At 35.9% G+C, this 23,351-nt stretch overlaps 1 non-coding gene and 1 pseudogene across 1 annotated transcript; both read right to left on the bottom strand.

Moving 5' to 3' along the window:
• LOC143388925 (lysine-specific demethylase 5B-like) overlaps positions 1-23,351 on the bottom strand; it is a 59,204-nt pseudogene that overhangs the window by 18,828 nt on the left and 17,025 nt on the right.
• On the bottom strand, positions 19,481-19,581 carry LOC143388974 (small nucleolar RNA U13). The gene has a single exon (XR_013090087.1). It is a non-coding gene; the product is annotated as a small nucleolar RNA U13 (small nucleolar RNA).

The following is a 23,351-nucleotide window of genomic DNA, read 5'->3' as shown; positions in this document are numbered from 1 at the left end:
ACAGAATGTACTAACAATGAGTAGCTGCTTATCCTACTCCAAAATGGCCTTGTCCACGTCTTCAGCAAAGATGGGGATAAAAGAAATAGATAAGATTTCTATTTATGAGAAAATGCTACATAGAGCTTCATAGTGATATTCCTGGATAATCTATAAAAAGAATAAAAATAAAAGAGCAAGTGGGAAAGATACCCAAGCAGTAACTGTTTACTAAGTGGTCTCTTAATTTTTTACAGAAAAAGTTATCTGCAGTGATATCATTATCTCATGAGGTTATAAAATGTGTGTAATAGAAGAGACTAATTTCAAAGTAAGACTCTCAAGGGAAAATAGTCTTAAGCAGTGAATTTCACCTGTATTCTACACCATCCAATTTTTAGAGGGCCCTAGTGGGATGTATCTTTTGCCACTCAAAGCCTAAACTCTACCACCTATTCTAATTATCTGCTTCTAGATCCAAATCCAACTTGAAAATGCCAGTCCTGAGCCTTCTGTTTTATTTTAACCTTTTGGCTATTTCACTTCTAACAAATATATTGACCAACAAAAACAAGGAGAGTAAGGAAAATGCTAATTAATGTTTTTTATAAATATGTAATTTTTTGGTCTTACATCTATAATTGAGAATGTCATGAATAGAGACAGTTGAAATTTTTTGTTTAAAATAAGATTAGCTACAATTACTAATGTATGAGCTTAGTAGGTCATTTAAATCCTCTGGGCATAGCTTCCCCAACTATAAAGTATCAGGGGAAGGTAGATATCCTGCAACTAATTCATAATGGACTTCAGAGAGTCAACATTTCAGCATACACCCAAAGAAGGCACATTTTTAAAAAAATTAACTAAATTCTACTTGAAGACTTGTCCCCAAAGATATCCATTAAAAATCTATTAGAGGGGCTGGGGATGTGGCTCAAGTGGTAGCGCCCTCGCCTGACATGTGTGCGGCCCGGGTTCGATCCTCAACACCACATACAAAAAAAGATGTTGTGTCCACCGAAAACTAAAAATTAGATATTAAAATTCTCTCTCTCTCTCTCTCTCTCTCTCTCTCTCTCTCTCTCTCTCTCTCTTTAAAAAAAAATGTAAAGAATCATTGACAGCCTATACTTGTACAGTTGTTTTTTGTTTTTTGTTTTTAAATCTACTAGAGGGCTGGGGTTGTGGCTCAGTGGTAGAATGCTTGCTTCACACGTGTGAGGCACTGAGTTTGATCCTCAGCACCACATAAAAAGATAACAAAAAAGGTACTAAAAAAATCTACTAGAAATGGCCAGGCACAGTGGTGCATGCCTGTAATCCTAGTCGCTTGGAAGGCTGACACAGGAGAATCGTGAGTTCAAAGCCAGCCTAGGCAACACAATGTGCTAAGCAACTCAGTTGAGACCCTGTCTCTAATATAAAATAGGACTGGGCTCAGTGGCTGAGTGCCCCTGAGTTCAATCCTGGTACCCCACCCCACCCCCACAAAAAAAATCTACTAGAAATTAAAAGTGAGTTTAGTGAGGTTGCAGAATACAATTAATCAGTTGTATTTTTACATGTTAGCAATTAGAAAATAAAAATACTTTAAAGTGTCACTTATAATAATGCCAAAAAAGAGAAAAACATAACTATACCATGTTCATGAACTAAAAGACTCAGTATTGTTAAAAGTATCAATTATCCCCAAACTATTTATAGGTTTAATAAAGTCCCAAACAAAATCCTAATGAGTCATTCTGGTAGAAATCAATCAGCTAATTCAAAGAAAATAAAAGAGACAAAACTATTTTTAAAATAAAGAACAAAGTTGTAAACCAGGCAAAGTGGTGCACACCTGTAATCCCAGAAACTTGGGAGGGTGAATAAAGAGGACTGCAAGTGAGACCTTGGCTCAGAATGCAAAATACATAGGGGCTGGTGATGTGGCTCAGTGTTAAAATGTTTGCGTTCACCCTGGGTTGAACCCCCAGCCCCCAGTAGGGGAGGCAGGGGTGGTTTTGTAAGATACAAAATTTTAAAACTTCTTAGAAAATTACAATAATGAGGAGCATATGGCATTAGCAATAGGACAGATGTACATATGTATGAAGTGATTTTCAACCAATATGCCAAGGTAACAATGAACAGAGATACTTTTTTCAAAATATGATGCTGGAACAACTAGACATCCACATGAAAAAAAATAGCTTTGACCAATACCTTATTACACAACAAAAATTACTTGAAATGGATCAAAGGCCTAAATATAGTCTTCAAACTATAAGATTCTAGCCAGGAGTGGTGGCACACGTTTATAATCCAGCCACTCAGGAGACTGACAGGAGAATCTAAATTTCAAGACCAGTCCCAGCAACTCAACAAAAAAAAAAAAAAACCTGGGGGGGGAGGGTAGTGCTGGGGATGCAGCAAAGATAGGAAAGTAGGACCCATACCCCCCACCCCCCCACCCCATGATCTACAAAAGGAAGAAATCTGGCTGGGGATATAGCTAAGTTAGCTGAGTGCACACCTCGAATGCACAAAACCCCGGATTTAATCCCTAGCACAGCAACAACAAAGGAAGAAATAAAATGGACTTCATTAAAATGAATACATTCTATTCTGTGAAAGACAGTGCTAGGAGAACCAAAGATAAATCAGACTGGGAGAAAATATTAGCAGAACACTTATCTGATAAAGGACTGGTATACACAATATATAATGTACTCTTAGAATAATCTAATTTAATAAATAAAAAGGGCCTAATATGGGCTGGGGTTGTGGCTCACTGTGAGGCACTGGGTTTTATCCTCAGCACCACTTAAAAACAAATAAAATAAAAGGTATTATGTCCATCTACAATTAAAAATATTTTAAAGGAGGGGTACAAACATTTGAATACAAAGATAGAGAAATAGGTGGCAAATAAGTCCACAATAAGATAGGCAGTAAATAAAAACAAAAATGATATATTACTATACATCTACTAGAATGGCTTTCAAGGAAACTAAATACACTAAAAAAAGACTTCTTAAAGTGTGTAAGAACTTTAATAAGTTATACCCGGATGACATGCAATTAGGTGAGGAGAAACCTTACCAATTTACGAACAGTCTCCCTTAAGGCTTTCTCATCTTCAATCATAATGGCCAGGTCTTCCTGAACAGTTGAAGCCACTACAACATCTAGTACATCAGCCTTAGATGCCATATTACATATCATCTCATCATGGGAAAACACACAGTAACGGTGAAGCAGGCAGTAATGCTCCACACACTGTCGGCCTAATGGCAGCTGTGTTGAAAGAAAGGAGGAGATACACTCATCTTCTATTTCCCAAAACTTCTAACTTGTACTATCAGTTAATCAAATGTTGCATTCTGGGTTAAAACATTTATCAACTCTAAAACCAGACTAAGATACCAAGACTAGACCCAGACCTTATATATCTTTGGATCTCAAAGATCTAGCATATTGGGTACCTTAGTTGAAAAGTGGTATTAAAAATATCACCAAATATCACACTATAAAATATCATACTAGCATGTATGAAGGCAATGGAATCTCAGCACCACATATTTTTTTTTTAAAAAAAAGGCCCATCAACAACTAAAATATACTTTTTAAAAATATTCAACTTTATAACTAAAGGAAACCAAATGTGTCAGTAAATTGCAATACTGTGAATAATTTAAACCAGTATGGACAAAGTTCCAGACCAGAGTTTCAGAATATTAATCAATAGCCTCCTTTCATCATTAAGTCAGGATACTGAAGAGGCTAAAGAAGGTCACTTGAGCCCTGGAACTTGAGGTGAGCCTGGGCAACATAGTGAAACCCCATCTCAAAAGAACAATAATCAAAAACAAAAAACAAACAAACAAAAAGTCACAACAACAACAAAAATAAAGTCTTGCTACAAAAGAAAGAAAAAGTTAGTGGAATTAAATAATTGTGATTATATTACATATGCTTGATTTACAATGTGGTACAAAGAGCCTTATCTCTTTATGGACTGGAAAACAATTTGCAGACTGTCCAGCTGAACATCAACGGGTTATAGTAACAATACACAGGGCAGGTTTGAAAGCATTATATTCCATTTCCACAGTTAGAAAAAGCTCACTAATTTGTAATTACATACCCAGTCAACAGTGCAGAAGTTAACAGCCTCAGCAAAATTAAACCCTTGGTTAAAACCACTGTGGTAAGCTCTTGGAAATGTAATCACAAACTCTCCAGCACACTGATTCGTTCAATAAACCTAAAAAGACAGACAATTAGAGATTTTTGAGGTTCTCAATTACACTCTCACCAAAGATAATTTGGACATAAACTATTAGGTGATTCTCCAAAACATGAAGCTTTCTGCCAGTTAAAACTGAAGAAAAAAAGAAAAGAAAAAATATAGATAGAATGTCACCTAATTTCTGCCACAAGATGGAGCAAGTACCCCAGGCTACCATAGTTAGTTACTCTGAACAAAAAATATGGCTTCCAATACAAAACTTTGACCACATCCAGGATCGATTTTTTGATCATTTTTCTAAATGCAGCTACCATAAAGAATATCCTACTGAGTATGATGGTGTAATCCCATTATCTCAGAAGGTTGAGGCAGGATGATCACAAATTCAAGGGCATACTCTGGAAGGCAAGCAAATTGGCAAGACCCTGTCTCAAAATTTTTTAAAAAATTAAAAAATTTAAAAATAAAAGGGTTGGGGATGTGGCTCAGTGGTTAAGCATCCCTGATATCATTTAAAAAAAATTCTAATGTAATTTCATTAGCCCCAAACAGGATAGCCTACCACCAGCTGAAGATTCTATTTCAAGAATATCATAATAGGGCTGGGGTTGTGGCTCCATGGTAGAGCGCTTGCCTAGCTTGTGGAAGGCCCTGGGCTTGATCCTCAGCACCACATAAAAACAAATAAATAAAGACATTGTGTCCAACTACAATTAAAAAATATTTTTTTTAAAGAATCTCATACAGAGCTCTTCCTGATTTGGATCTCAAATTTACTTCCTATCATTCCACTCTTTGGATTAACCAAACACCAAAAGCACCTGTATTATTCAAGGCACACAACTTTTACACTGAACTTACATAAGAGCACACAGCTTTTTAAGCCTCTGTATCTCGAATTTATGGTTGTTCCAACTGTGGTCAAGACCCCAAAAAAATCAGAAATTCTAGTGATGGGGCCCAGACATATGCATGGTAATGACTCTATTGGGGTTCTCATAAAGACAGACTGTGTCACATGAGCAAAATCCTTTCTATCTGAACTACTTTCTTCCTCTCCTACTCTTTGCCAAACACTGATAAGCAGAAGTTCAAACTCCTACTTCAGATGGCATCTAATTTATAAGCCCTTTCTGAATCTCAATAGTCTACTTGACACTAACAAACCACACCACCCTTTCCATTTTCTACATAAACTTTGTCCCTTTTCCCCTTAATTTGTGAATCCCTATTGCACAAGGAGCTCACAAGGAGCTCATTCATCTATTTTGTTTGTTTGGGGTACAGGGCATTAAACTCAGGAGTGCAAATTGGCAAGACCCTTTTATTTTTGAGACAGGGTGTCTCACTAAGCTGCTTGGGACCTCACTAAATTGCTGAGGCTGGCTTTGAACTTCTGATCCTCCAGCCTTAGCCTCCTGGATCACTGGGATTATAGGTGTGAGCCACTGCACCCAGCTTATTCATCTACTTCTGTAGGTCCAGAATGTAGTCTTGCATGATTTGCTCAAATACTAAAGAACTAGAGCCAAGTCTTGCATTGAGCAAGCTACTTTTGACAAATGGGGCAAGACCAATCCACATTGGGGGGGGGGCAGGGATCAATGAGCAAAGTACTAACAATGAAAGTATGGAAGAATTTTAGTACTTATTGGTCATTATTTTATCAGTTATAGCCCATGCATAACTTATGATACCTCAATGAAATGTCTTTTCAGTCTATTCCCATTGACTAACTAACCTGTGACGCCAAAACAGATAAAATTTAGGTCACAGCAAGATCAAGAACTCACTTTAGGGCTGGGGTTGTAGCTAAGTCACAGAGAATTTGCCTAGCACATGTAAGGTATTGAATTCAATCCTCAGCACCACATATAAATAAATAAGTAAAACAAAGGTATTGTGTTCATCTATAATTAAAAAAATAAAAATAAAAATAATTCATTTTAACACTATTAGTCTATCATTTACATTTTATTTAGCTAATTAGGATGGACTCTTCAATTCCATACATCTCAATATAGACTCCCAGGCTGGGGATATGGCTCAGTTGGTAGAGTGCTTGCCTTGTATACACAAGTGCACAAGGCCCTGGGTTCAATCCCAAGCACCAAAAAAAAAAAATCAATATAGACTCCCAAAATATCTTCAGAGTATTATCCAAAAGAAAGCAAGCATATGAATGTTACTTTATGTAACAGCAATCTCAGAGAAAATATCCACAGCACCTTCCAAGTCAAGACTGGGAGCCCTGAACAAGCTCAAGACCTAGAAGTAAATTTTCACTTAAAATAAAACTTGGGGATAGGGGTACAATATAAATAATTTCTATTAAGAATGATACTTTGGTTCACCATTCAAAATGAAGATCATATAGATTCAATATCATTATTTTTCAAATAGGGACAGAATATAAAGAATTCTAACACCACTCTATTTATAACAAAATCTAGCCATTTTCATAGTAAACTATGTATACTGACAGATCATTTAAGTTTTTGCTTTAGGGCTGGGGTTGTGGCTCAGCAGTAGAGCGTGCAAGGCCTTGGGTTTGATCCTCAGCACCACATAAAAATAATAAAATAAAGGTATTGTGTCCAACTACAACTAAAAAATATTTTTTAAAAAAAGTTTTTGTTTTATTGATTGTAAGACTGAAGTCATAAAAAAAATTCAGTCTAGAACATATTAGTGGTGAGAGTTGCACAACCTATGAATATACTAAAGCCATTGAATGAACAATGAGAAAGAAAAAAAGAAAAATATCACACTTTTTTTTTTTTTGGCAAAGCAACACCATTCAGTTATCCAGGTATTAGCTGCAACAAATCAGTTTCTGTGGTATTTGAGTGACTACCCCCACTGGGTTAATGCTATATATATAATACCAACTTGCATCAAGCACCTGTTTCTGCTATGAAGTATCCTATGGAAAACAGGTAACCAAATCAACTTCATTAAAAAGTAAATAATAGGGAATAAATGGTGAATTAGTAAGTTGGAGTGATAGGAGGATTAACCAGAACATACAGGCACTTCATGAGTCATCAGGGTATTGGGGTTCATGATGGTCACAAGCTGATGGAGGAGATCTGGTTGGGACACAAAGAGCTCTGGAGCTAGTTTCTTCATTACATTTTCCAGCTGCTCAGCAGCATACCCTGGGACTCCATACAGGTTTTTGGCTCACCCCTGGAAAGAGATTATAAAAATAAATCAATCTGCAATACCAACACAAAACGAAATGTTAATCAGTTCGTATTTTTCAGACCCTGCTGTGTAAGACTTAGTTACAAAGGAATGTTCAAATTGAGGAAGTATCATTATAAATGTGATCTGAACATACGTAATGCATTTTCTACCTTCAAGTATAAGTGTAAGCATGAGACTTTTTACCTGAGGTCCATTCCTCTCCCAGCTCCCACTTTTAACTAACTAACCCTTTAAAAAATGCAGATATTCAGAATTTGTAATAATAAGGGATCTACAGGATATGAAGTTCCACGGTTTCCTACAGCAACTGACAAGAGATGGCAACTCTCCATCTTCCTCTTCCCTTGCCCATTCTGACAGATGAGGTTACATCAAAAATGATAAGGCAATTAGCACTTCTAAAGAGCTCTTATTCTTCAAAGCATTTTCAATTGTCAACCAATTAATCTGTAACATCCCTGTGAGATATGATAAATATCATCTTCACTTTACAGCTGGGAGTAACTGCCCAGGGAGGAAGAACTGATGCCATACGTATATATGCCATCTCTTCTTTCTTGTGGTACATTCTTGAATTCCTTATATAAGGATTTAAGTGAATTATGAATCTTCAAATATTTTTATATTTAGAAGCAAGATGAATAAAGGGGGGAAAACAGATGTGAAGAAATGGCTTTGAGAATAGAGATCCAAGTATCTGCATCCACAAAATTCACAGACACAAGGATGAGGTTCCCTCAAAGTGTTGTGGTGACAGAATTCCACCCAACAAAAAGGAAGCTGGCATCCCAAGGACCTGGAAGATACTATGTACCTATAGCCTGCCTCTATTCCCAAATTGCCATTGAATACAATTTTCTATAGGAAAGTACAGTCCAAAGCTTTTTTAACCATTCTATGAGTAAAAACTTACTCCACAGAAACAGGCTACACTTCTCAGGCTACAGTGTACAATTTAGAGGATCCATGTACTTTCTAGGAAGCTTTATAAACTACTACTGCCTTAATAGGATGCCTATTATAATAGCAGTGAAAAAAACTAGCTCATCAGTCTTCAAACATAGCTGAGACATATTTGAGAGGAACAGAAAGTTTTTCTACCCGGTTTACATACTGCTTATAATTTCTATGTGGGATTTCTCACCAGTGCAGGTATTTGATGGAATAGCTCCAATGGTCTTCAATATGCCAACAGAATGAAGAAAAGCACATTCCCACATACAACCAAGGGAGTTTCATGCCACATATATCAGCAGTAATATGGGCAAGGACAGACTGCTCCATCACTGGCATATTGTTCAAATTCCAGCCACTATCAAGATATTCCTAAAAATAAGAAAAATGAGGGTAAAGTTTTAGCTGTACCATGTTAATACTTTAGAATTCTATTTCCAAAGGCTGTCTGGAAAATAATTTCCTTCCAAATAAAAGGGAGTGGGAAGTAGAGGGGTCAACATGCTCAATTTTAGGATGCCCATAGATTAGTTCTGCCACATTTGAAGCTTTATATAAATGGACTTGTTCCAGGATTGGTGGAAAAGGCTGTAATCCTAGTGACTCAAGAGGCTGCTGCAGGAAGACTGCAATTTCAAAGCCAGTCTGGGCAATCTAACAAGACCCTGGATACAGAGATACTAAAGTTCAAAAATAGGCAAAGTAATCTCTGGTATTGGAAGTCAGAATAGTGGTTATCCTGAAAGAGGTAAAGTAATGAAGGAGAGAGGGCAAAGGGGGAGTTGGGCACCGATTCTTAATTCTTATTCGACTGCTGGTTACATGGGTGTGCTTAGTTTGTGAAAATTCATCAAGCTATAGATATAGGATTACCCATTTCCTGTGTGTGTTAGAATATATTTATATATTTATTTTTTTTGTTTACTTCCTAACAGGATAGAATTTTTTTAAGAAACCTGATGGTGTAGAAAACAATAGACTCATAGACATAATTTTAAGATAAATAAATAAATAAAACTCTTAGATTTTCTTCAGAAGGAGAAATTAAGTTATACAATCTGAAGGCAAAGTTATTTTCCCTTATCACCATGATATAAAATGTAGTGGTACAATTAGGACTAGAATTGTTCTATTGTCTTCCAACTTTTCTTGAAATCACTAAAAATCTGATAATTAAGGATCTGCTGAAAGTAATAATAAATTACTTCAAGGACCAAACAGAATTTCAATAAGTACTTAAACTTTCAAGCCACATACATGGACTTTCATTTTTTATAATAAGGATGCTGGGGTTGGGGGGGTGCTGGCTGGGGTTGTGGCTCAGCAGTAGAGCCCTTGCCTCACATGTGCAAGACCCTGGGTTTGATCCTCAGCACCACATAAAAATAAGTGAAATAAAGGTTTAAAAAAATGATCCCATTAAATAATAATAATAATAATAATAATAATAATAATAATAATAATAAGGATGCTATTAATCCAGTAGCAGGCTCTTTAGATCAAGGATATGCTGCATCATAGCTTTAAATGCACAAGTCTCCCTCAAACTAAAAGTTTCTTACTATTTGGGCCTACCTCGTCCTCAGGTGAAAGTTTGATTTTTCCATCTCGAACAGGAAAACCACTTCCAAATTCCTTTGAAGCAATATCAGCTCCATATTCCACTGTGACATCCTCTTCGATAGTGCCTACCAATCGCCAGAATTCTTTCTCCACAGTTCTGTGGGAACCATCTAAAAATATAATAAGAGGAAAAGGTGAGTTTTCTTACTCATTTACAAACTGCCTATGACTGATGTAACTAGGTAAATTAATGACAGGAATCATGGACCAGACTTCTAAGGGAAGATTCTCTCCATATCATTCCATAATTGATCCCAGGCAATTCAGGAAACATCTTTATTTTCTAAAAGGAATTTTATAATTAAGGAGCATTAAGAGTTGGGTACAATGGTGCAATGCTTATAATCCCAGAGACTCAGAGTCTAAAGCAAAGATTGTAAGTTCCAGGCCAACCTGAGCACCTTTGTGAGACCCTGTCTTAAAATATAAAATACAAAGGGACCAAGGATGAAGCTCAGTGGTAATGCATGCTGTGTTCCATCCTGGTTACCAAAAAAAGAAAAGAAACGGCAACATAAAAATTAAAAATTCAGGGGCTGGGGATGTGGCTCAAGCGATAGCGCGCTCGCCTGGCATGCGTGTGGCCTGGGTTTGATCGTCAGCACCACATACAAAGAAAGGTGTTGTGTCCGCTGAAAACTAAAAAAATATATATATATATTTTTTAAATTCTAAAAAAAAAATTAAGAATTCATGTTCCTCTATCACGAACCTGGCTATGATTATAAAAAGTAGCTAAAGAATGTAAAATGCTGATATTCAAAAATTGGGAATGTTTGTCTTTTCAGAAATGTAGTACACAACTTGGTTGAGGACAGTATAAAAATAATGGTCATCTGTGTTTAGAATGATGCTTTATACTTCAAGAGGCTTTTGAACACATTGTCTTTGAGTCCATCCATTTTTTTTTACTAGATATGAAAAGAAGAGTAAAGTAGGTAATGATGATTAAAAAAAGAGACAAGGTTGCAGAGTATGAACAAAAAGAACAATTAATTTGGGCAGAATGCCCTATAAAAAGGCACCAGACTGTCAAGGATCTGTTGATATCTGACTTGAGTACACAGTCAAGTAAGTAACTTAAACATCTTTCATCTTTTAATTAAAATAAAAAGCCAACCATAGATAGGTTGCAAGTCACTAGAATTGGCTGAGCAAAAACTGGCAAATACTATAATATACAAGGAAACAAAAGACCTAAAAATTCAAATGGAGAATAAATATAAGCCAATTAAATAAACAAACATTTTAGCTAATGTTGGTGATAATAAAGAAAAACAGGCTAATTAATATATACTGCTGGATGTTGGGACTGGGAATATAGCTCAGTTGGTAGAGTGCTTGCCTTGCATATACAAGGTTCTGGGTTCAAATCCCAGCACCACACACACACACACACACACACACACACACACACACAAAAGTAAAGCTGGAGTGCCATAAATTGATGGACCTGTGGGGGTAGGGTAAGGAATAAATATTCTTATTTATGAGAACATTAGATCTCAGCAATCATTCAAAGAACATAATTCAATTACAGAGATCAACATGGATGAAGTGTTTGCTATAGCATTTATTTAGAACTGAGGAAGACCCCAGCTTTAAATAACCAGAATTACTAAAGGAAACCATTTAGTTTTGTCATATTCATTTGATAGACTATTAAATGCTGAATGAAGCATGCTTATAGTGCTAGGTGAACCAGGGAGAATTAAAACAAGAATCCTATGCAGTTCATAATACTAACTTACATGCAACTAGCTAATATACAACAAATGCATTCCCAAGGCAAAGCACACAGCTTGGCACATAGTAAGTTGTCAATAAATGTTTGCTGTATTCTTTAAATTACATGCATTGGGCTAAAGGGACTGTAGGTGATTTTCTTTATTGCTATTTTTACTACTGCTACTGTATAATCTCTGTGAAAAAGGTATCTCTAGTGAAATTCTTAGATGAATCAGAATGCATTTTATTGTGGAATTTTAATATCATTAAAAATTAAAAGTGTCATTTCTGTCTCCAAAGTTATTAAAATCCTCTATCAAAGCAGTAAATGTGTACATACATGGACTGGCATGTTGAAGTAATCAGATTTGAATGCATCTGCCATTTCCCCAAAAGTACGAAGGGTGTAGTCCCTGGCTGTTTGTTCAAAGCCAAATGCTTCTTGTGGTTTACTACATTCCTGCAAATAAAAAAGAAAGTTTGTGTTCTAGGTGGCACCTGAAAATGTCAAGACTACAAGTCTATCTGGTCAATCATCAAAAGGACAGATTTTCTTTAAAAAAAAAAGTTTTATTTTTTTTTACTTCTATGCAATGTCTCCGTTTAAAAAAAAAATCAATCTGCCTGAAATTTGAAGGGTGTTCTAGCAAGCAAATAAATTTACTTAAATAATCACATCTTTGAATAATTTAAATCTCTATAAAGAAGCATCCTAGGCTGGGCATGGGGAAGCTGAAACAGAAGGATAACAACTACCAGGCCAGCCTGGGCAAATAAGTGAGATCCTATCTCAAAATAATAAATTTAAATGGGGGGATATAAAGCAGTGACTAGGAATATAGCTCAGTGGTACAGTTACCTGAGTTCAATCACCAATTATTAACTCTTTGTCCCCAAACCCACATACACACACAGAAAAGAGGCAGCCTAAAACCTTGCTTCTTTCAGAACCAAAAAAAATGTTTTCAATAATGAGAGGAATAATGTCCTTCAGAGAGTTAAAACTAAGAAAAAAATCAACACATAATATATCATCAAAATAGAGATAAAACACTTGATGGAAGTAGAATGGCTCTCTGAACAGCATTAGTTAATTATATCCTAACTATGCCATCAAAAACAAACACTGAGCCAGGCACAGTGGTGCATGCCTATAACCCCAGCAACTTGGGAGACTGAGATAGGAGAATCCCAAGTTCAAGGGCAGCCTCACCAACTTAGCAAGGCCCTAAGCATCTTAGTAAAATCCTGTCTCAAAATAAAAAATAGAAAGGATCAGCAATGTAGTTAATTGGTAAAGCAGCCCTAGGTTCAATCCCCAGTACTAAAAAAATAAAACTAAACATTGAGAAGTTAGCAGGCAGTTACAGGTGGCCCTAGATTATAGAAAATTAATGAATTTGAATATTCCAGACCATCTTGCAAGTTCAACCCTATTTTTTTCAAAATATTTTTTAGTTGTTGATGGACATTTATTTTATTTATTTGTATGTAGTGCTGAGAATCAAACCCAGTGCTACCACTGAGCCACAACCCCAGCCAAGTTCATCCCTATTATCCACCTTATTATATAATCTAATCCTAACTCAAACATAGTATTCAAGTGACTGTTTCATTATAAATAGTATAAAATAATCCTCATAAAAAGTGATGGCAAGTATCAGTAAATACACAAAAATACTTTAAAAAGTAGATCACTAAAATTGCTTATGTAATGTAATTTCATTTGTTTAAAATAGAAGAGAGTCTGGATGAATATACACTGATATGATGGTTATCTATGCACTGTGAACTATCTCTATTTTCAGTTGTTCAGTGTTTCAAGAATTCTTGCTAAGAATATGCAGTGCTTTTTAGAATGAGATTTTTTTAAAAGCAATGTAATTATATCTTACATTTTTTTTACTTCCCCCCCCCCTTCTCAGCCACACTGTGGAATTTACTTCTAAGACTTCTATCCTATTCAGGGTCAATCCAATTTTCTTCCTGAACTTCACTATTATCCATTGCCAAATCTAAACCACCAGGCAAAGAAAAAGTACTCCAGAAGACATTTTCTAATGTTACCACTGTCTTTAATTTTTACCTGAGCCAAACACTTAGGACACCTCCAGTCTCCCTTGGGAACATCATGGAGTGGTGGAATCAAGCAAAAGGTATGGTAACTGTCATCACAGCCATCACATAAGAGAAGCCGGTCCTCATCATTGCCACTGCCACACAAGAGGCAGACATACAGGTCCACCTGCATCAATGAAAAAGAGGGTAGAACAAAGCAGAATGAGCTATTACTTGATTTAGTGAAACTGTAAGAATGAAATGGATCTAAGACATGTATGTAGTCTTTCCAGCCTGCTTCCAGTTGTACAACTTCTATAAGGGATATTTAAAATAAAAAAAAACCCTTCATTTTCTATAAAAGGTATTTCATAATACTTCATGCAACCTCAGTTCCAAAATGTGATCTCCCAAGTTTCTGAATATTTTTTCTCAATTGTCCTATATTTACATTGCTACCTTTTGGTAGTTTAAAAATAAGTCTTTCAGGGGTGAGGTTGTGGCTCAGTGGTAGAGTGCTTGCCTAGCCCCTGTGTGGCACTGGGTTCTATCCTCAGCACTGTGTTTATATACAATTAAAACAAGTATATTTTAAAAAGCTTATGACCCAACCTTAAAAGAAAAAAAAAAGTCTTCTAGAAGAATAAGGTGCTAGGTAATAATTACCCGCTAACCAAAAGTAGAATTTATGAAGGAAAAATTCAATTTTGCCATATTTAAAAGAAGAGAAGTTTTAAAGTTAATTAACTACATTAAACTACCACTTCAAATTCTAATTAAGTAAGGGTCAGTGTTTAAAAGTTCCCCCAAAATACCCACTGGTGAGGTATATTTACCGGTGTGGGAGCAGGAAATGAGGGCAATCAGAGCCTAACACTCTAGTTTCACTTTAAACAAAAGTGTCTAACAGAGTAAACAGCTCCCCATCTCTGCCATGTCCTACCCACTAATCCCTAGGCTCCTTTCTTCTTATTTCCTTCCTTTCTCTGTTTTATATTTCATTTCTTTTTTCTGTTCCTTTCCCTTGCTAGATGGAAAGTTGGAAAACACCAAACTGATTTTTGAGATAGCCTTCAGCTCATTTGAAGGTAGGTTCGTTGATTCAATATATGATACAGCTCGTTTACTATTCAGTGCTCAACAGAATGTACTCTAGAAAAACAGCTGCCCCTACCACCTCCCCATATTACTACACTGTCTTTATAAGGTTCTCGTGTATTTCTTCATTTACAAACTGATAGTATAAACTGACTCAAAAAGATCTTTTCATTGTCAGGCAGTAAGTTAACCTAACCTAAGTATGGCACAAAAGTATAAGCTTCAGGGTAAAGAGACTCAAAAGGAAGAAATGAAAGGAGAAAAGAAGAAATGGGGGAAAAGAGAAAGGAAGAAATCAACTCACAGCATTGGTGGATTTTTTAGATCGATTCTTGGGCTTTTCCTTCTCACTTTCTACAATATAATCTTTCTTCTCAGTGAGTTCTTCCTTGACGTTACTTTTCATTTCTTTGTCTGTGGGAGGCAATCCAAAGTTAGATCTTTCTGTATTATGCTGTTCTCTGCTTCCTTCTTCACCCCATCACCTCCTTCTTCCTTCTTTTTTTATATTGGGTATTGAACCCAGAGCTTCCCAAATCTAGGCAAGCACTGAGCTACATCCCAGGAAATTTTATTTTATTTTGAGACAGGTCTCACTATGTTGCATAGGCTGGTCTCAAACTTGTGATCCTCCTGCCTCAACATCCTAAGTAGCTGGGAATACACCGTACTCAGCTATGTTTTCTTTCTTATTTATGAATAAACTTTCTTACCATTTTCACATTTTAGTGTTGGACAACCCATTCGACGTCTCAGATTATGAGTTCTGGCTTCTGTTGTCTCTTCTGGCTCTACTTTAATATTCATGGCCTAAAAGAAATTATCATATATATGAATACTTTCTTTAAAAAGAAAGAAATCTTTAAAGAATATAAACTGTACAGGTTTATATAATCTTACAAACTATATCTGTTAATCAGGAATTCAAAACACACTTCTCTCTTCCCTTGGAGACCACCTCATCTTTGAAACAACTCTTTTTTTTAATGTTTTTTAGTTGTAGATGGACACAATAATTTTATTTATCTTTATGTGGTGCTGAGGATTGAACCCAGTGCCTCACTCATGCTAGGTGAGGGCTCTACCACTAAGCCACAACACCAGTCCTGACACAACTCTTACTTAAGGTATAAAGGAGAAACTTAGAAGTTAACAGAGTATTCTCCACTATTTTATGTTTTGAAAAATAAAAATAAAATAAAATAGGCCCTTTCCCCACCAAAAATAACAATGAAAAATCAGGAACAAATTATGGGAAATATTACTACTCAAATTGGAAACAACTCTTATTTTCCTCCTGGAAGCTTATTTATTTTTGTTGACTTCTTTTCAAGGTCTACCAGTATTCACAGAAAATTCAGCTTCTAAAATTTTCTTCAATTCTTTTTACAAACCATCATTATAAACTATACTTTAACATCAATAAACTATTAAGTACTTCCTTCTCATTGAGGGTATATAAGCCAGTCTTGGTTTCTATTGTTTCTCAAAGTACTAATATTTATTGGGTTTTGTTGTTGTTGTTGTTGTTTGTTTCTTTTTGCGGTGCTGGGGATTAGAACCGAGGGCCTTGTGCATGCAAAGCAAGCACTCTTACCAATAGAACTATATCCCCAGCCCAGTACTGATATTTTTTGGGGAAAAAAAAACCAAAATTATTTTTGTGATCTGTTAACCAAGTAGTGTTTCTGAAACTATATATCAATTTGCCCTTGTTCATTCAGGTATATTAAGGATGTCCATAAGTAAGAGATTTTCTTCTAAAGGTGTCACTGAGGTAAGATGTAGGCATCCATATCCCAGGACATGTGTCTCAGTTATTTCATTATTTCTTTTATCTTTTCTTCCCCCTTTGGAGGGGGGTGTCCAGGGATTGAACTGAAGGGCACGTGACCACTAAACCACATCCCCAGCCCTATTTATATTTTATTTGCAGACAGTGTCCCACTTAGAGTCTCACTAAGTTGCTGAGGCTAGCTTTGAACTTGTGATCCTCCTACCTCAGCCTCTCTAGCTGCTAGGATTACAGGCATGTGTCTCCACACCCGACTATTATTTTTTTTTTTTTGAAGTAATGAGAATTGAACCAAGGGGCCTTGCTCATGCTAAGCAAACATTCTGCTACTGAGCTATATCCCTAGCCCTTATTTATTTTGAGAAAGGGTCTCACCTATGCCAGATTGGAGGGAAACCTGTGATTCTCCTGCCTTAGGCCTCCTAAATAGCTAGAATTGCAAGGGTGTGCCACCATGCCCAGCTTATCTACACAATTATTTTTTATTAGAGCATTATAGTTACACATAGTACTTAGGTTTATTAAAGATCAAGGATATGCTCAAAAAAACTGATTCTTTAATTAACAAACTTAATATGTTTATGGCTTTTGAATAACTATTTTCCTATTCTAGATAGTTTCCCTCATTCAAAAAATGGGGTTACTAAAGTTTTTCATATTTCCAACTTTTCAAAGTAAAAAAACACTTCTCTTATTTATTCATTTTCTCAGAAAGCAAAATGGCTGAGTCTTTTTTTTCCATCTTTGTCAATGATTATTAAATAGTCAAGAGATTGAGAAGTGTGGTTACTGCAATATGAAGCTTCTCATTTCTAAATGTTCCCTATATATTCTGAATCCTAAAACATACATGCTATCAGACAGACTATACAGGAATCCAAAAAGTTTACACCTCTGTATGGAACAAGATAACTGAAAAAATATTCTTTCTTTTCCAGGGAAACTTCTTATCAGTCTTTTTACTATTCTCCTGATTTTCCTTTTATTTCACCTCATATATTTAATGCTACTTTAAGCTTCCCAATTCTCTCTCAGCTAAGTATTTGACATTGGTTCCATGCTACTTTTCAGTAAGTCTAAGAATTATGGCTTTCACTCTCTAACCTGTTTTAAAAAACTAACAACTCCCCATCTTCACATCTCCCACCCTTAATCTCCAATGTATATCACCTTTGAAAGTACAATGGGCAGACTGGGGTTGTAGCTCAGTGACAGAACACTTGCCTAGCACATGTAAGGCACTGGGTTTGATCCTCAGCACCACATAAAAATAAATAAATGAATGTATTGTGCCCATATACAACTAAAAATTGAAAAAAAAAGAAAGAAAGAAAGGGCAATGGACAATCCAAATAGAAGCACAAGAACACCCATTCTTCCTAAGTATTGACTAGTTACAACTCAGCAGCTATCCAGGCAACATAAGCCCAGAAAAAGCTCTTCAATTTCTTATCCCTTTGCTGGAACAGTTCCCACCACCCCCACCCCACAAGTGTAAATGCTGGAATACACAAAGCCTCCTTGTGTGAGATGAATAAGGTTCAAAACAATAAAAAGCATAGGTACAGTTGTTGGACAGCCGTAGCACCACAATTCCACAATGCCTGCTAATGGACCTGGAGAAGCTCTCACCTCAGCTCTCATGCATTTCGCTCTTCGGGCTGGGGGACAGGTTTCTGAGGGCTGCACAGACTGCCTCTGGGGAATATCATGGGGTTTGCACTCCTTGTCCTTTGTGTCTGTGGTCAGGTTGGGCTTCTGTAGACACTAAACATAAAATAAATTGCATTAATGAATCTCCCTTCTTTTTTTTTAATCTGGTTTTGATGTATTTTTACATGGTACAATTATTTATGTAAGTAACATACAGGTCTATTTTTTAAAATCTAAATACAAAGACAAGTTTGCATCTGTTTTAAAAAACTAACAACTAATAATATACACACATGTAATAAGTACAACAGCTTAAATTTTTTTAAACAACTAAATTTGGTTTCTTCAATTTATTTCATTGATCTCATTAAGTCACAGGAAACCACAGCAGGTTCCAGACACTCCCAAAGAGCCATTTGCAATTTCCCTTGCTTGCAACTGTCAATTAATTGAAGACAAGTTGTTAAAAAGACCCCTAATATGTTCCAAAAATAATTTCCTACATTAAGACTATCTTATTTTTCAAAAAGTGTTTGGAGTAATAAAAAGGGGAATCCAATAGGTTTTTTACAATTTTACCATCTTGTAGTTTTAGAAATAACTAAGCAATGCTGTCACCAAAATATACCACCTGAATTGAGAAAACAGGACATGTGACAAGCATTCCAAGGTTTGCATATCTCCAACAAAGTCTAACTCACAAAGCAAAGATTAATCAGTAGCTCAAAGCAATAACTGGCTCATCATACAAGTCTCTACTTATTCACTTTCTCCTTTAGTTTAATTCTAAGCTGACTAAAACATGGTATTTAATGACAATACAGCATAACACAACAAAGTATCACCACTGAAGCTAATATGAATTTTAAGTTAGCACTTCCATTTCATAAGAGAACCCACAAACATCTTAAGCTTTCGGGAGGTGGAGATAGAGGAGATTAAACCCAGGATAATTTATCATTAAGCTACATCCACAGTCCTTTTATTTTATTTTGAGACAGGGTCTCACTTGGTTGCTTAGGGCCTTACTGTTTTAAGTTGCTGAGGGTAGCCTGCAACTTTAGATCCTCCTGCCAGAGGCCCAGAGTTGCTGGGATTATAGGTGTGCACCATCCTACCTTGCATGCAAAGCATTTTTTTCCCGCCAGAAAGGTAATATGCCATGTCATAACAAGGTTGAGAGGGAGGCACATCTCACACAGGAGCATGAACACCCAATCGTCACGCTTATGAACCGAAGGATCATGGCAAGGATTTTTTTAAAGTGAGTTCCAGCTAGGCAAAGTATGCACATTTATAATCCCAGCAACTCAGAAGGATCAAAAGTTTCAGGACAGCCTCAGTACCTTAGTGAGACCCATCTCAAAATAGAAAATAAAAAGGGCTGAGATTGTAGCTCAGTGGTAAAGTTCCCCTGGTTTCAATCCCCTATACCAGCTGTGCAACACCCCCTGCAAAATGTTCCAAAATGTAACCATCTAGAGGTTTTATATCATTTGTATTTGGTATGATAGGTACCAAAATAACAAAATTCCAGAATTATTGGCATTATGGATACCACTATTACCATATAGTCTTATTTACATGTTTAGCTCCTTTTCCTTTACATTTGCAGAGAAAATAGAGACGCTGTGGGGAGAATAAACAAAAGAAACCATAGAGAAACAAATTATCAGTCTATTTTCTAATGTTTAAGAAATATAATATATAAAACAGAACATCAAGTGATTACTTAATATCAAGTGAGGAATATACCAAAGACACAACAACATAGCAATACTAAATATTTTGTTCTTTCTAAGTGATTTTATTTGGAAGTCAATTATTATATCATTAATATTATAATTAAACAGTCTGAAAAACTTATGAATAAAATACCAATAATAAGTGAGAGAACCTGAGTTTTTTAAAAAAAATTGTTATGAAATAATATCTACCATTCTATAACAAGTCTTCTATTGAGCATCTGGAGCACATTTAAAGAAAGCAAACAGAGAAGAATAAACTTGCCCATCACATAAATTAACCCATTTATGTGTTCTATGAACTCTCTATTTGAGACACCAAAGTTGGGAAATACTAATTACTGTAAGGATGGTCAGAAATTCAGATACTAAATATTCAGACCATTTTTATTTCCCACTAGTTTCAATGATTTCCATTATCTATGATCAGTTCAGTTCTATAGGGACTCTATATATTGAGACCTACGAGCTTAGCAGCTTTTTAGAATATACACGAAGAGGGCTGGGGATGTGGCTCCAGCGGTAGCACGCTCGCCTGGCATGCTTGCGGCCCGGGTTCGATCCTCAGCACCACATACAAACAAAGATGTTGTGTCCGCCAAAAACTAAAAAATAAATATTAAAATCCTCTCTATATATATAAAAAAAAGAAATATGCATGAAGAGCTTCATTATTTTGTTCTGAACCATAAATCAAAACACACACCTGAAGCCTTGGTTTTATATCTAATGCTACCACAAACACTAATTTTAACCTTTACTTGAGAAACAGAAATTTACAAATGATTAATAGCATCACACCATAAGCACATCATCCCACAGAGTAATCCCTTAAGACATTTAAAAAACATGATGATGCAAGATGGAGACCTGTGTTCTATAATGCCCATATATCATTGCTCAACTTTACTCAAGTTTCTCCAAATTTAGGCAATAAATTTGCAATAAATCCTTCATTATGTGCACTTCTTTTTTAAAACTCTATATTTTCTAATTCTCCTTTACCATAAAAACAAATTTTGACAATGAGAAATGAGCATAGGGGCTAGAGGTGTAGCTCAGTGGTATGGCTCCTGCTCATCATGTGTGAGACCCTAGGTTAAATCCCAGAACCCCCATTCCCTGTCCACGCCCCCCCCTCAAAAAAAGGGGGACCAATATAAACCAATATAAACTTTCAATAGTAGGAGAAATTAAATCAAGACCTGGATATAAAATGGAAAGCCACCATCATTCAAAACTGTGTTTTTAAAAACATTCAATGACATAGCAGATGCTCATGTCGAAAAGACAGGATAACAATATTGTATAGGAAGAACCCATTGCCAATTTGTATATACATGCATAAAAAACAGCCAAGAGAAGTAACAAGCAGGAGGATTAGGGGCAATTTATTTTCATGATACTTCCCTGTGTTTTTAAATGCTTTTTAAACAACAAAACTCCACTGCCTAAGTATACAGATGGCATATTTCTGAAATGTTGGAACTTTAAAGCAGGAACTTTCTCTCCCCTGAGTCACTGCAACCTCCACACTTCAGATTCAAAAAGAGAAAATCTATATGGACAACTCTATCTAGGTCTGATTATAAAACAGAACCATACAAGTTCCAAATTCAATATTGTTTTTAATTTCATCCATGGACTCACTAACCACTCATGTAATATACATTAAAACAGCTGGGCATGGTGGCACATGCCTGTAATTTCAGCTACACAGAAGGCTGAGGCAGGAGGATCAAGTTTGAAGTCAGCCTCAGCAACTTAACAAAAAGACCCTGCCTCAAAATTGGGGGGAAAAAAAAGTAAAGGAAAAAAAGGTGGGGGCAGGTGGTAGGGTAAGGATGTAGCTTAGTAATAAAAGCACCCTTGGGTTCAGTTCCAAGTAACAAAAATAGACACATAGCTTTCTGAATATCAGATTGGTCACTTTCTTCTAGGCTAAAATGAAAATTTACTTGAAATCAAGAAAGGAGAAAGGGAAGAAAATCTATAGGATTTAAGCATTACAAATGGTACTAGATTATAATATTAGAACAGGGTTTTGATTACTGGTTTGCCCTCAGAAACCATGTTATTATCTACCTTTCTATAACAAAGAAACAACTTTTAAGATTATAGGGCTCACTGCTCTAGTCTTAGAATAACTCAAAGGATTTAAATAAATTATGACTCTCTTTTTTTTTGCCAGAATCTTGAAATAGGTGGGAAGTTTCTACAATATTGTTTTACCTTAATTAATGAGAACAAAAGTGTTTATCTGAGTAAATTCACAAATACCATTTCTGTATGGAAACAAACATGGCTAGGTAAGAACTACTGAAAAAGGAACCCATTAGCTTCAAAGCTTTTGGGTTTTTTGGTTTTGTTTTGAATTGTGTTACAGAGGATTGAACCAGGAATGGCATATGCTAGGCGAATCTTCTACCACTGAGCTACATTCTCAGCCTTTTTTTAAATTTGATTTTGAGATAGGGCATCATTAAATTGCCCAGGTGGTCCTAAATTTTGTATTCTTTCTCCTTCAGCCTCCCATTAACTGGATTACAGTTTTAAATCCCACCACACACCCTGAAGCTATGCAGTATTTTTAAGTTCCTTCTCCTTTACAAATATAAGCATTCTACATGACCCTTTCCTTGGGAATCTCTGCTGGCAAAAAAGAACAAATAAATTATTTTCCAAGTTATACTTTCATAATATGGGAACCAGGGATGCTTTAAATAGCAAGCAAATGCAAAAGTATAAACCTAACAGTATACAATAATTAACTTCTTGCTGTAAATAAACACCTGTTGTGGAGTAAATACAGATTTCAGGTTTTGACAGTAAAATAACATGTCCTCTATAATCTTACTCATTCTAAAAACAAATGTCTAAGTATGGTTGCTCTCAAAACAGAATAACAACACTGGAGAAAACAGCCAAAAACCAAGGTCTTCTGAACAGTGTCATTCAAATACAACTAAGGCTTTTTTATTCCCCCTAAAAGATAATATACCAACAAGCAGTAAATGAAACAGGTATGTGGCGAGCCCCAAAACTCCCCCTCAGACTGTCTCCAGACAGGAATAAATTGTAAGGGTTGAGAATTCGTTCATAATGCCCTCTGATATGTGAACCCACAGCTTTGCCAGGAGCAAAACCCATCTTGGTGGCAATTTTGGTCCATTTTCTATCCTTGAAAACAACTGCAAATCCACCTTCTTCTGCAACTAACTGTTAAAATAGCAAAAGTTAGAAACACTTATGTGGAAATCATGCCTAG

The sequence above is a fragment of the Callospermophilus lateralis genome, unplaced genomic scaffold (assembly GCF_048772815.1).
Source record: "Callospermophilus lateralis isolate mCalLat2 unplaced genomic scaffold, mCalLat2.hap1 Scaffold_45, whole genome shotgun sequence".
NCBI classification, from domain to species: Eukaryota; Metazoa; Chordata; class Mammalia; order Rodentia; family Sciuridae; genus Callospermophilus; species Callospermophilus lateralis.
The sequence above is the reverse complement of the archived record's forward strand: the minus strand, read 5'-3'. Positions and strand labels throughout refer to the sequence as shown.